The sequence below is a fragment of the Trifolium pratense genome, linkage group LG1, assembly GCF_020283565.1.
Source record: "Trifolium pratense cultivar HEN17-A07 linkage group LG1, ARS_RC_1.1, whole genome shotgun sequence".
Taxonomy (NCBI): Eukaryota; Viridiplantae; Streptophyta; class Magnoliopsida; order Fabales; family Fabaceae; genus Trifolium; species Trifolium pratense.
In genome coordinates, this window is record NC_060059.1 from 53,613,283 (window position 1) to 53,622,995 (window position 9,713).

Here is a 9,713-nt window from a genome sequence, read left to right on the forward strand (position 1 = left end):
AAGATTATTTAGATAAAAAATTAATTCGACCCAGTAAATCTCCTTGGAGTTGTATAGGATTTTATGTCAATAATCCGGGAGAATTAGAGAGAGGTGCTCCCAGATTAGTTATTAATTATAAACCCTTAAAATAAAGTGCTTCAATGGATTAGATATCCTGTTGGGTTTTTGTATGAATTGGCTACATTTTGCAAAAACATATTTTAGCCAAGTGTTGAGACAAGTGTGCTGACCCCAAGTGTTGTGACAAATGTTGTTACACTTTGGAACAACACCTGACTCTGTATCGTGCGCGCCAGCTAGCGGGTTTAAATTTCTACTCAATCTTTTGAAGATCTGTTTGAATAATTATTTCAAGGTTTCTTACAGAGGAAGGCGCACGTGTTTAATGTGTTTCATGAGGCAGCTAAACCCTAGTTTTATTTTCCAAAGGAATTATATTTTTGGAAAATATATTTTTACGGTTTCAAAAATATAACTATTGATTTCAAAAATATATCACTGCTGCCGCAATTCTAGAAGCCCTAATTTTGTCTTGAAGCCCAAGTCATTCTACTACTATAAATACGAAGGCAAGCATATGGTTTCAAGCATCTAAAATCGTGTATTACAAAGCGTGTGTTTTTAGGGATTTTAGAGTGTTAATTGTGAGCCTATCTTGTGTCTCATTGATGCAAGCTTAGGACCTGAGTGTTATTGAGTTGTAAGTGTGAACTTCTCCTAAGCTTTGAAGTACGGAGATTGTTCTATTGTGTTGTGTGGTTTACTCGCAAGCTTTTAAGCAAGAGTGAATCCTAGTTTCTTAGGAGTGTGTCTCCACCTGTTGTGATTGTGGAATTGAATAGCAGCGCTGTCTGTGTTGCTAAGGTAGGAATTGGGACGGGGTCTCATATCTAGGAGTTCCTAGGTAGAAGGGTCATTGGGTAGTGATTAAGTGAGAAGTTGTAAACGGGTGAGTTTAGCTTCGAAGTAATACTGCTGATAGTGGACTTCATTCCTGGATTGGTATCCCCCAGAGTAGGCTTTAGGCTGAACTGGGTTAACAACTCTCGTGTGTTATTTACTTTACTGTTTGTATTGTTTTATGTTATTTACTCTATTTATAGACAAGTGTTGGCGCACCAGTAACAACATCTGTCTACAACAGACAAGTGTTGCTACACCTTGAGCAACACCTGTCCACTGTGTGCCAGGAATTTCAATTGGCATCAGAGCAGGCACCCTGTTCTGAATTTTAGGGTGAGCTCCAGGGAAATCGTTTCTGGCAAGGATGGACAATGAAGGAGGTTTTGTTACCAGACCACCTCTCTTGGTTGGCGCTTCAAACTATGACTATTGGAAGTCCCGCATGATGGCCTTCCTAAAACAAATTGATAGCAAGACATGGAAGGCAATTCTGAGAGGATGGACTCCACCTGTGAAGATGGACAAAGATGGTAAACCAACTCTTGAGTTGAAATCTGCTGAAGAATGGTCCAAAGAAGAAGATGAGCTTGCTCTTGCAAACTCAAAAGCATTATATGCACTATATAATGGTGTTGACAAGCACATATTCAGACTCATCAAAAAGTGTGTCTGTGCTAAGGAAGCTTGGACAATTCTTGAGACTGTTCATGAAGGTACCTCTAAAGTGAAGCTGTCTAAGCTACAACTCCTAACAACTAAGTTTGAGAATCTAAGAATGAATGATGATGAAACCATTCAGGATTTTCACATGACCATACTTGATTTTGACAATCAATTTGATGCCTTGGGTGAAAAGATACCTGAAGAAAAGCTGGTAAGAAAAATGCTCAGGTCTCTACCTAAGAAGTTTGACATGAAAGTCACAGCTATAGAAGAAGCAAAGGATATCACAGATATGAAGCTAGATGAACTGGTTGGTTCACTACAAACCTATGAGGTAGCCACAAATGAAAAGATGGATAAGAAAAACAAAAGTATTGCTTTTGTTTCAAATGCTGAGGAAGAAGATCAACTGAGTGACACAGAATCTGAACAAAGCATCTCTGATGCAATGGTTCTTTTGGGAAAACAATTTAATAAGGTGCTAAAGAGAATGGACAAACGCTCTAAGACAGGTGCAGCTGACATTGGTCGCAACACTTACAGGAATTTCAGAAAACCTGTAACAGATGAGAAATCAGCTCCAAATAAAGGTGTTCAATGCCATGAATGTGAAGGGTTTGGTCACATTAGAAGTGAATGTGGAACCTTTCTGAAGAAACAAAAGAAGGGGTTAACTGTAACTTGGTCAGATGAAGATTCTGAAGGAGAAGCCGATACTGGAAAAGCTATACATGTATTGACAAGTGTTTGCACATCTGACACTGAATCATGTGAAGAAGAACTAACCTTTGATGAACTTGCTGAATCATATAAAAAGCTGTGTCTGAAGAGTGCAGAAGTCTGCAGAGTCTCTGAAGAGCAAAAAGAGACAATCACTAAATTGCAAACTGAGAAAGCTGCTAATTTGTCAAGAATCTCTGAATTTAGTACTAAATGGGAAGATAGTTTAAAGATCATTGAGGAACAGAAGGCAACTATCATAAACTTAGAAGCTGACAAGATTAAACAACTGACGGAGATAGCCCATCTGAATGAAGAGGTAACTGAATTAAACTCTCATCTTGAGAATTTAAAGAAGCATGTTCTTAGGCTATTCAAAGGGAGTGATCTAGATGAAATTCTGGAAACTTTGCCTGCTCCTAGTAGATCCAAAACAGGCATTGGGTATGAATACAAAAATGTTAATAGGATTATGGATTACAACAAAGAAGGGAAGTATATACCTGAGATAAGTAAACAACCGTCTCCAAAAATGCATGACAGGATGTCGTCACACCTGTCTCCTAGACAGCAGAGACAAGTGTTGCCACATGTGGCACCACATCAGCAAAGATGGCAGAGACCTAGGTTTATACCTAGACCAAGAAGCAGGTACCATTCATGGAGATGTCATCACTGTGGAAGAAAGGGGCACATAAGGCCTTATTGCTACAAACTGTATGGTTATCCAAGTGAAATTCCACAAGAATCTGATCAATCCATCACTAAAACAAAGATGGAATGGAAGCAAAAAGATGATGCAACCAATACCAAGGGGTATACAGCTGAAAGCAGTGGGAAAAGTTTGATTGCCCATACATCTCTCAGAGCATCATCAAAAGAAGATTGGTACTTTGATAGTGGATGTTCCAGACACATGACTGGTGTTGAAAAATATTTAAAGGAAGTAAAATCTTATGCCACAAGTTTTGTGACATTTGGAGATGGAGCAAAGGGGGAAATCAAAGGTATTGGAAGACTTATTGACCATGGTCTACCAAAACTTGAAAATGTTCTCCTTGTAAAAGGACTAGCTGCCAATCTAATCAGTATAAGCCAACTATGTGATCAAGGCATGAAAGTCAACTTTACAAAAAATGAATGTCTGGTCAGCAATAATGAAGGAGACATCCTTATGAGGGGTGTTAGATCAAAAGACAACTGCTACTTGTGGATCCCTTTTGAAGAAGGTAATGTATCTACATGTCTCTTAACTAAAAATGAAGAGGTTAAGCTGTGGCATCAAAAATTAGGACACCTTAACCTGAAGAGCATGAAGAGAGTCATATCAGAAGAAGCTGTCAGAGGACTACCAATCTTACAGATACAGGAAGGCAATATCTGTGGTGAATGTCAGATTGGGAAGCAAACCAAAGTGTCGCACCAAAAGTTGCAACACTTGTCCACCTCTAGAGTTCTTGAGTTACTACATATGGATCTGATGGGTCCCATACAAGTTGAGAGTCTTGGAGGTAAGAAATATGTTCTTGTTATTGTTGATGACTTCTCTAGGTATACTTGGGTGAATTTCATTAGGGAAAAATCTGAGACTTTTGAAGAATTCAAAAATCTTTGTGTACAACTTCAAAAAGAGAAAGACTGTGGTATTGTAAGAATCAGGAGTGACCATGGTAAGGAATTTGAAAACTCTAAATTTACTGATTTTTGTGCTGCTGAAGGAATAATTCATGAATTCTCTTCACCAATTACACCTCAACAAAATGGTGTGGTTGAAAGAAAGAATAGAACCTTACAGGAATCTGCTAGAGCAATGTTGCATGCCAAAAATGTTCCTTACAAGTTCTGGGCTGAAGCCATGAATACAGCATGTTACATTCACAATAGAGTAACATTAAGGAAAGGTACTGCTACAACATTGTATGAACTATGGAAGAATAGGAAGCCTACTGTGAAGTACTTCCATGTGTTTGGGTCAAAATGTTATATTTTGGCAGATAGAGAACCTAGGAGAAAATTGGATCCCAAAAGTGATGAGGGGATATTTTTAGGTTACTCAACCAACAGCAGAGCGTACAGGGTCTTTAACTCCAGAACAAGAACTATGATGGAATCAATTAATGTTGTTGTTGATGACAGTGATACAACAAGTGCAGATCCAGCTGAAGAGACAGATGTCATAACACCTGTCCCAACACCTGACGTTGATCAAACTGAACCTGAACCTGATCAACATTCTGAATCTACTACAGAGGTTCCTAGACCAAACAAGGGACCATCTACTAGAACACAGAAGAATCATCCTCTGGAACTTGTCATTGGAAATCCAAATCAAGGAATTGCAACAAGAAGATCAAAAGAAGCAATCTCCAATTCATGTTTCATATCAAAGATTGAACCAAAGAATGTTAAGGAAGCTTTGACTGATGAATACTGGATCAATGCTATGCAGGATGAACTAACTCAGTTCAAAAGAAGTGAGGTATGGGATCTAGTACCTAGACCAGATGGTATAAATGTTATTGGTACAAAGTGGGTGTACAAGAACAAAACTGATGAAAATGGTGATATTACTAGAAACAAAGCCAGACTTGTAGCACAAGGATACACCCAGATAGAAGGAGTAGATTTTGATGAAACTTTTGCTCCAGTTGCTCGCTTGGAGTCCATAAGATTACTCTTGGCTGTGGCATGCATTTTGAAATTCAAGCTATATCAAATGGATGTAAAAAGTGCATTCCTAAATGGCTATCTAAATGAAGAGGTATATGTTGAGCAACCAAAAGGGTTTGTAGATCCAAGCTTTCCTAACCATGTTTACAAACTAAAGAAAGCACTCTATGGATTGAAACAAGCCCCTAGAGCATGGTATGAAAGACTGACTGAATTCCTTGTCAGCCATGGATACAAGAAGGGTGGTAATGATAAAACCCTGTTTGTAAGAGAAGAGAAAGGGAAGCTAATGATAGCTCAGATATATGTGGATGATATTGTATTTGGTGGAATGTCGCGACAAATGGTGGAACATTTTGTGCATCAAATGCAATCTGAATTTGAAATGAGCCTTGTAGGTGAGCTAACTTATTTTTTAGGTCTTCAGGTCAAACAAATGGAAGACACCATATTTATCTCTCAAGAAAAATATGCAAGAAACATTGTGAAGAAATTTGGAATGGAAGGTGGGAGTCACAAAAGGACACCTACACCTACTCACTTGAAGCTTACCAAAGATGAGAAAGGGGTTGATGTGGATCAAAGTCTCTATAGAAGTATGATTGGGAGCTTGTTATATCTCACTGCTAGCAGGCCTGATATCATGTTTGCAGTTGGTGTTTGTGCTAGATACCAATCTGAGCCCAAGATGAGTCATCTGACTCAAGTAAAGAGGATCTTCAAATATGTCAATGGCACATGTGGCTATGGAATTCTATACACTCATGGTAATGATTCTACCTTAATTGGATATTGTGATGCAGATTGGGCTGGAAGTGCTGATGATAGAAAGAGCACCTCTGGTGCATGTTTCTTCTTGGGAAACAATCTAGTATCTTGGTTTAGTAAGAAGCAAAATAGTGTATCTCTATCAACAGCTGAGGCAGAATATATAGCAGCTGGAAGTAGTTGCTCTCAATTGTTATGGATGAGGCAAATGTTGAAAGAGTATAGTGTGGAGCAAGATGTCATGACACTCTACTGTGACAATCTTAGTGCTATAAATGTAACACCCAAACCCGTTATTTAATTAACTCTGCCTTTATAAAATCTTTTTCGAAAATACGCAGCGGAAAAATTGAAAATCTGATTATAAAGCGCTGGTTTGAATATCACAAAACACAAAATCCTCCGCATCAACACGATGCGTTATAAGTTATACAAAACCAATACTTTTCACAAAGAATAATTCTTATATGAAAACATAAGCAATTACAGAGTAATTTTCTAAAGGAATTTTTATATATATATACAAAACCCCTTTTCTCCCCGTGTCACAATAAGAGCGGAGCTTCACCACGCTACTCGGACAAGCTAACATATAACCTGTCAATCTGGATATCTGAACCCCCAAAGGTTCCAATTAACACAAAGCAGAGAGTTAGTTTACATGATCAATAAAACAAGCATAAGAATGCACCTACGCTTTACACCACTATCATGCATACTACTAACTCACACGCACATTCATCAACAAATATTCCATTATAATTTACCAGACAAATTATAATTCAAACATCACTTGTACGTCAACAATTATCACATAACTCAATTACCAATAGGAATATACATAAAGTTCCTAATGTAATCTAACACCACAAATACATTGTTCAGATTATGGTCATGACGGACCCTGCGTTGTTCATTTTATAGTCATGACGGACTCTGCTCCTCACATACGGATTAACAATCAACATTTACCAAGTATGTGTCAAACATCATCTATCATAAAATGCACACAAGATCCCTAATGCAATCTAATGCTTCACATTCATGTTATGTCCTCTAGACACCTCTAATGCATGTGGTACCATCGTCTTTATCAGGGTATTTCACCTCCGATATCCTTCTTTATCAAACAAATATAGTTCGATATCCTTCTTTATTGGACAAGCCAATATCCCTAAATATTCATGATGCATGCACTCAAAACTCATGAATATATCCATCAACAATTATGGCATATAGCCCATCAACAATAACGTGGAACACTATCCAACGTCCGTCTTTATTAAGATAATCAATACCTTAATATCCGTCTTTATCAAATAACATAATTCGATATACTTCTTTATTAGAATAACATAATTCTAATATCCTTCTTTATTAAGTTGATTAACACCTTAATATACTTCTTTGACATTTAAATAAACATCATCATTCATCAACAAGCTATCATCACATAAACATCAACACAACCCTCATGCAATTAATATATAACAACTACATTAAGCATGCCTCAACTCATAAAACAAACACCGGAATCGGAGTCTACACGAAAAACTGAGTAAAATAGGTTCCGAGGTCGAAAACCCTCAAAAGTCAACCAAAAGTCAACATTTTCAATCCTGTGAACAGTGCCTGCGCTGGGGCGCCAGCCTTCGTCACAAAACAGAGTCAAAATGGCATTTCTAGACTTCTCTGGGCGCTTGGGCGCCACTCCTCTAAAACGGTGCGCCACAGACAAATTGTGCAGGATTTCTGCATGACAGCCTCTCATTGCAACGATCATAACTTGGGCTACGAAAGTCCAATGGAGACGCAAATATACTCGTTGGAAAGCTAACAAACAGGGCTACAACTGTTATGTTGGCCACTAAAACCAGTTCACAACGAAAAGAGGTCAAAAATGCACGTAAAGGTTCAGACCTCATAGATAACAATTTTCTATATTTCTCATTTCAAACTCTAAACTCTCAAGACTCTCACATAGACCATTTTTCATATTCTAAACTCCATCACACATATATACATACTCAAATCACTTACAAAAGTCCATTTAAACATCAATACATCATTCATTGCTTATTATTCAAAGAAATTCATGAACATTTTGCAAAACTCATCAACACTTTGCAAATCATTGAGCTTGGCTAAGGCCAATCTAGGGCTTAGGCAAAGCACACCAAAATAACCACACATCAACACAATCAACCAAGCATATTCATAAGCACTTAAACACAAGTATTTTAACCATCAAAAACACTTATACACATAGTTATGATTCCATTTATACAAGCTTGTGAACATATCAAAATTCATCAAGAACACAAACTTTTTCCTTAACAAACATCTACATATTCCCTCATACAATCATGTCATGAATAAATAACATCTCATGATCTTTTCCTTTCAATGATTCATGAAGAAAATCACCCAAAACCCCAAAGAAAATGAGTGAGAGAGTTTGGGAATGGAGGCCTAGACAACCTCCCCTCTCTTGAACCACTCATGAATCATGGAAACAAACTCTCTTACCTTAGAAATTTGATGAATCCTCAAGCTCCTCATGTTCTAGCTCTCATGAGCTCCTCTCTTTCTCAAGCCCTAGCACCCTCTTGCTTTGCTCTCTTGCTTGCCCTAGCTTAGGGATGATGATCCTTGAACTCCCATGATTCCAACAAGCTTCTAATGGATCAATTTGGTGAAGAAATGAAAATTTGGTGAAGGGTTAGGCATGATAAGGAAGGCTCACGGTTTTGAGGAAAGAAATGAATGAATTATGTGATTTTTCCTATTCATATAATTATATAGAAAGCTTGAATTAAACATGGCCTTTTGATCTATTCTTGCTCACCACACAAAGAATCATGGTCACTTGATCTAGTCTTGCTCTCCAAGTTCAAGTTAATCATGGTTCACTCACTTAACCATGATCATCCACTTGCTCATGACTTTTTCTCTTCTTCTTATCCAACAAGAAAAATTGTGGAAATATCTCCTCCCACTTGCATGAGTAAACCTCCCCCTTCCCACTTGTCTTGGCCCATTGGGCCAAAAGCCCAATAACAAATCCAAGGCCCAATAATACGGTTCACTCACGTAACGCTCCTAACTCGCGTATTAACTTATATTCGCGCCAATTAATTATTCGCCGCTTAATAAAATAATTATGAATTACGCCCTCGCGTAATAAAATAATTAAATAACGAATAATAAATTTCGGGTCGTTACAACTCTCTCCCACTTAAAAGATTTTCGCCCTCGAAAATTACCCGACTTAAAACAACTCCGGATAACTCTTTTATCCGATTTCCAACAAAACACTTCAAACTCCACGTATTAATAAGTTTGACAAAATTAGTCTATCCCAACCAACACAATCTCGTCTACTACCAACAATAGATCAAGGACAGCTAATCCCTCGATTTGTCGATAGATAGTCAACAATCATGATGTCGGTATAAACCATTCTTATCAAACCACCAAAACGTCCACTTAATATCTTACGGTACTCACTGCACCACTCAAAACAAACTCTAATCAGTCTAATACACCTTGAAAAGACGTTTTCGTTGAATACCTTACAACTTTTCAAGTTCCATAAGTCCTCAACTTTTCTTCAATCCCTTAACTGCGTCAAATCTTATTCCAATCATTTAGTTGACAACACAACCTCAACATTCCTTAGTTGATCAACTCCTCAAATTTTTCTTGACACTTATCAAATTCACCACCTCTAACCGTTAAATTCTTAGATTACGTAACATAACATTTCCAATGTCGCTTTTCCGCCGCGATACCCTTATCAAAATATTATTTTAAGTCACCCATAGACTCATTGTTGTTTCACCATCCATGATGAAAATATTCGAAATCCTTTACTCCTTTACCACATGGTATAATTTTACTATTCCAACGGATACGATGTGTCCAACATCTCAAATCTCCACCGACTTTTCCAATAAGTCGTTGTCAATCTCATTCTTACTTCC

The 9,713-nt window shown here is 37.6% G+C and overlaps 1 long non-coding RNA gene across 1 annotated transcript; it reads right to left on the bottom strand.

Moving 5' to 3' along the window:
• Positions 1–6,125: 6,125 nt before the first annotated feature.
• On the bottom strand, positions 6,126–8,947 carry LOC123899249. Its single transcript, XR_006805552.1, has 2 exons — positions 8,257–8,947; positions 6,126–6,340 (listed from the first exon to the last, which is right to left on the bottom strand). It is a non-coding gene; the product is annotated as an uncharacterized LOC123899249 (long non-coding RNA).
• Between the last annotated feature and the right edge of the window lie 766 nt (positions 8,948–9,713).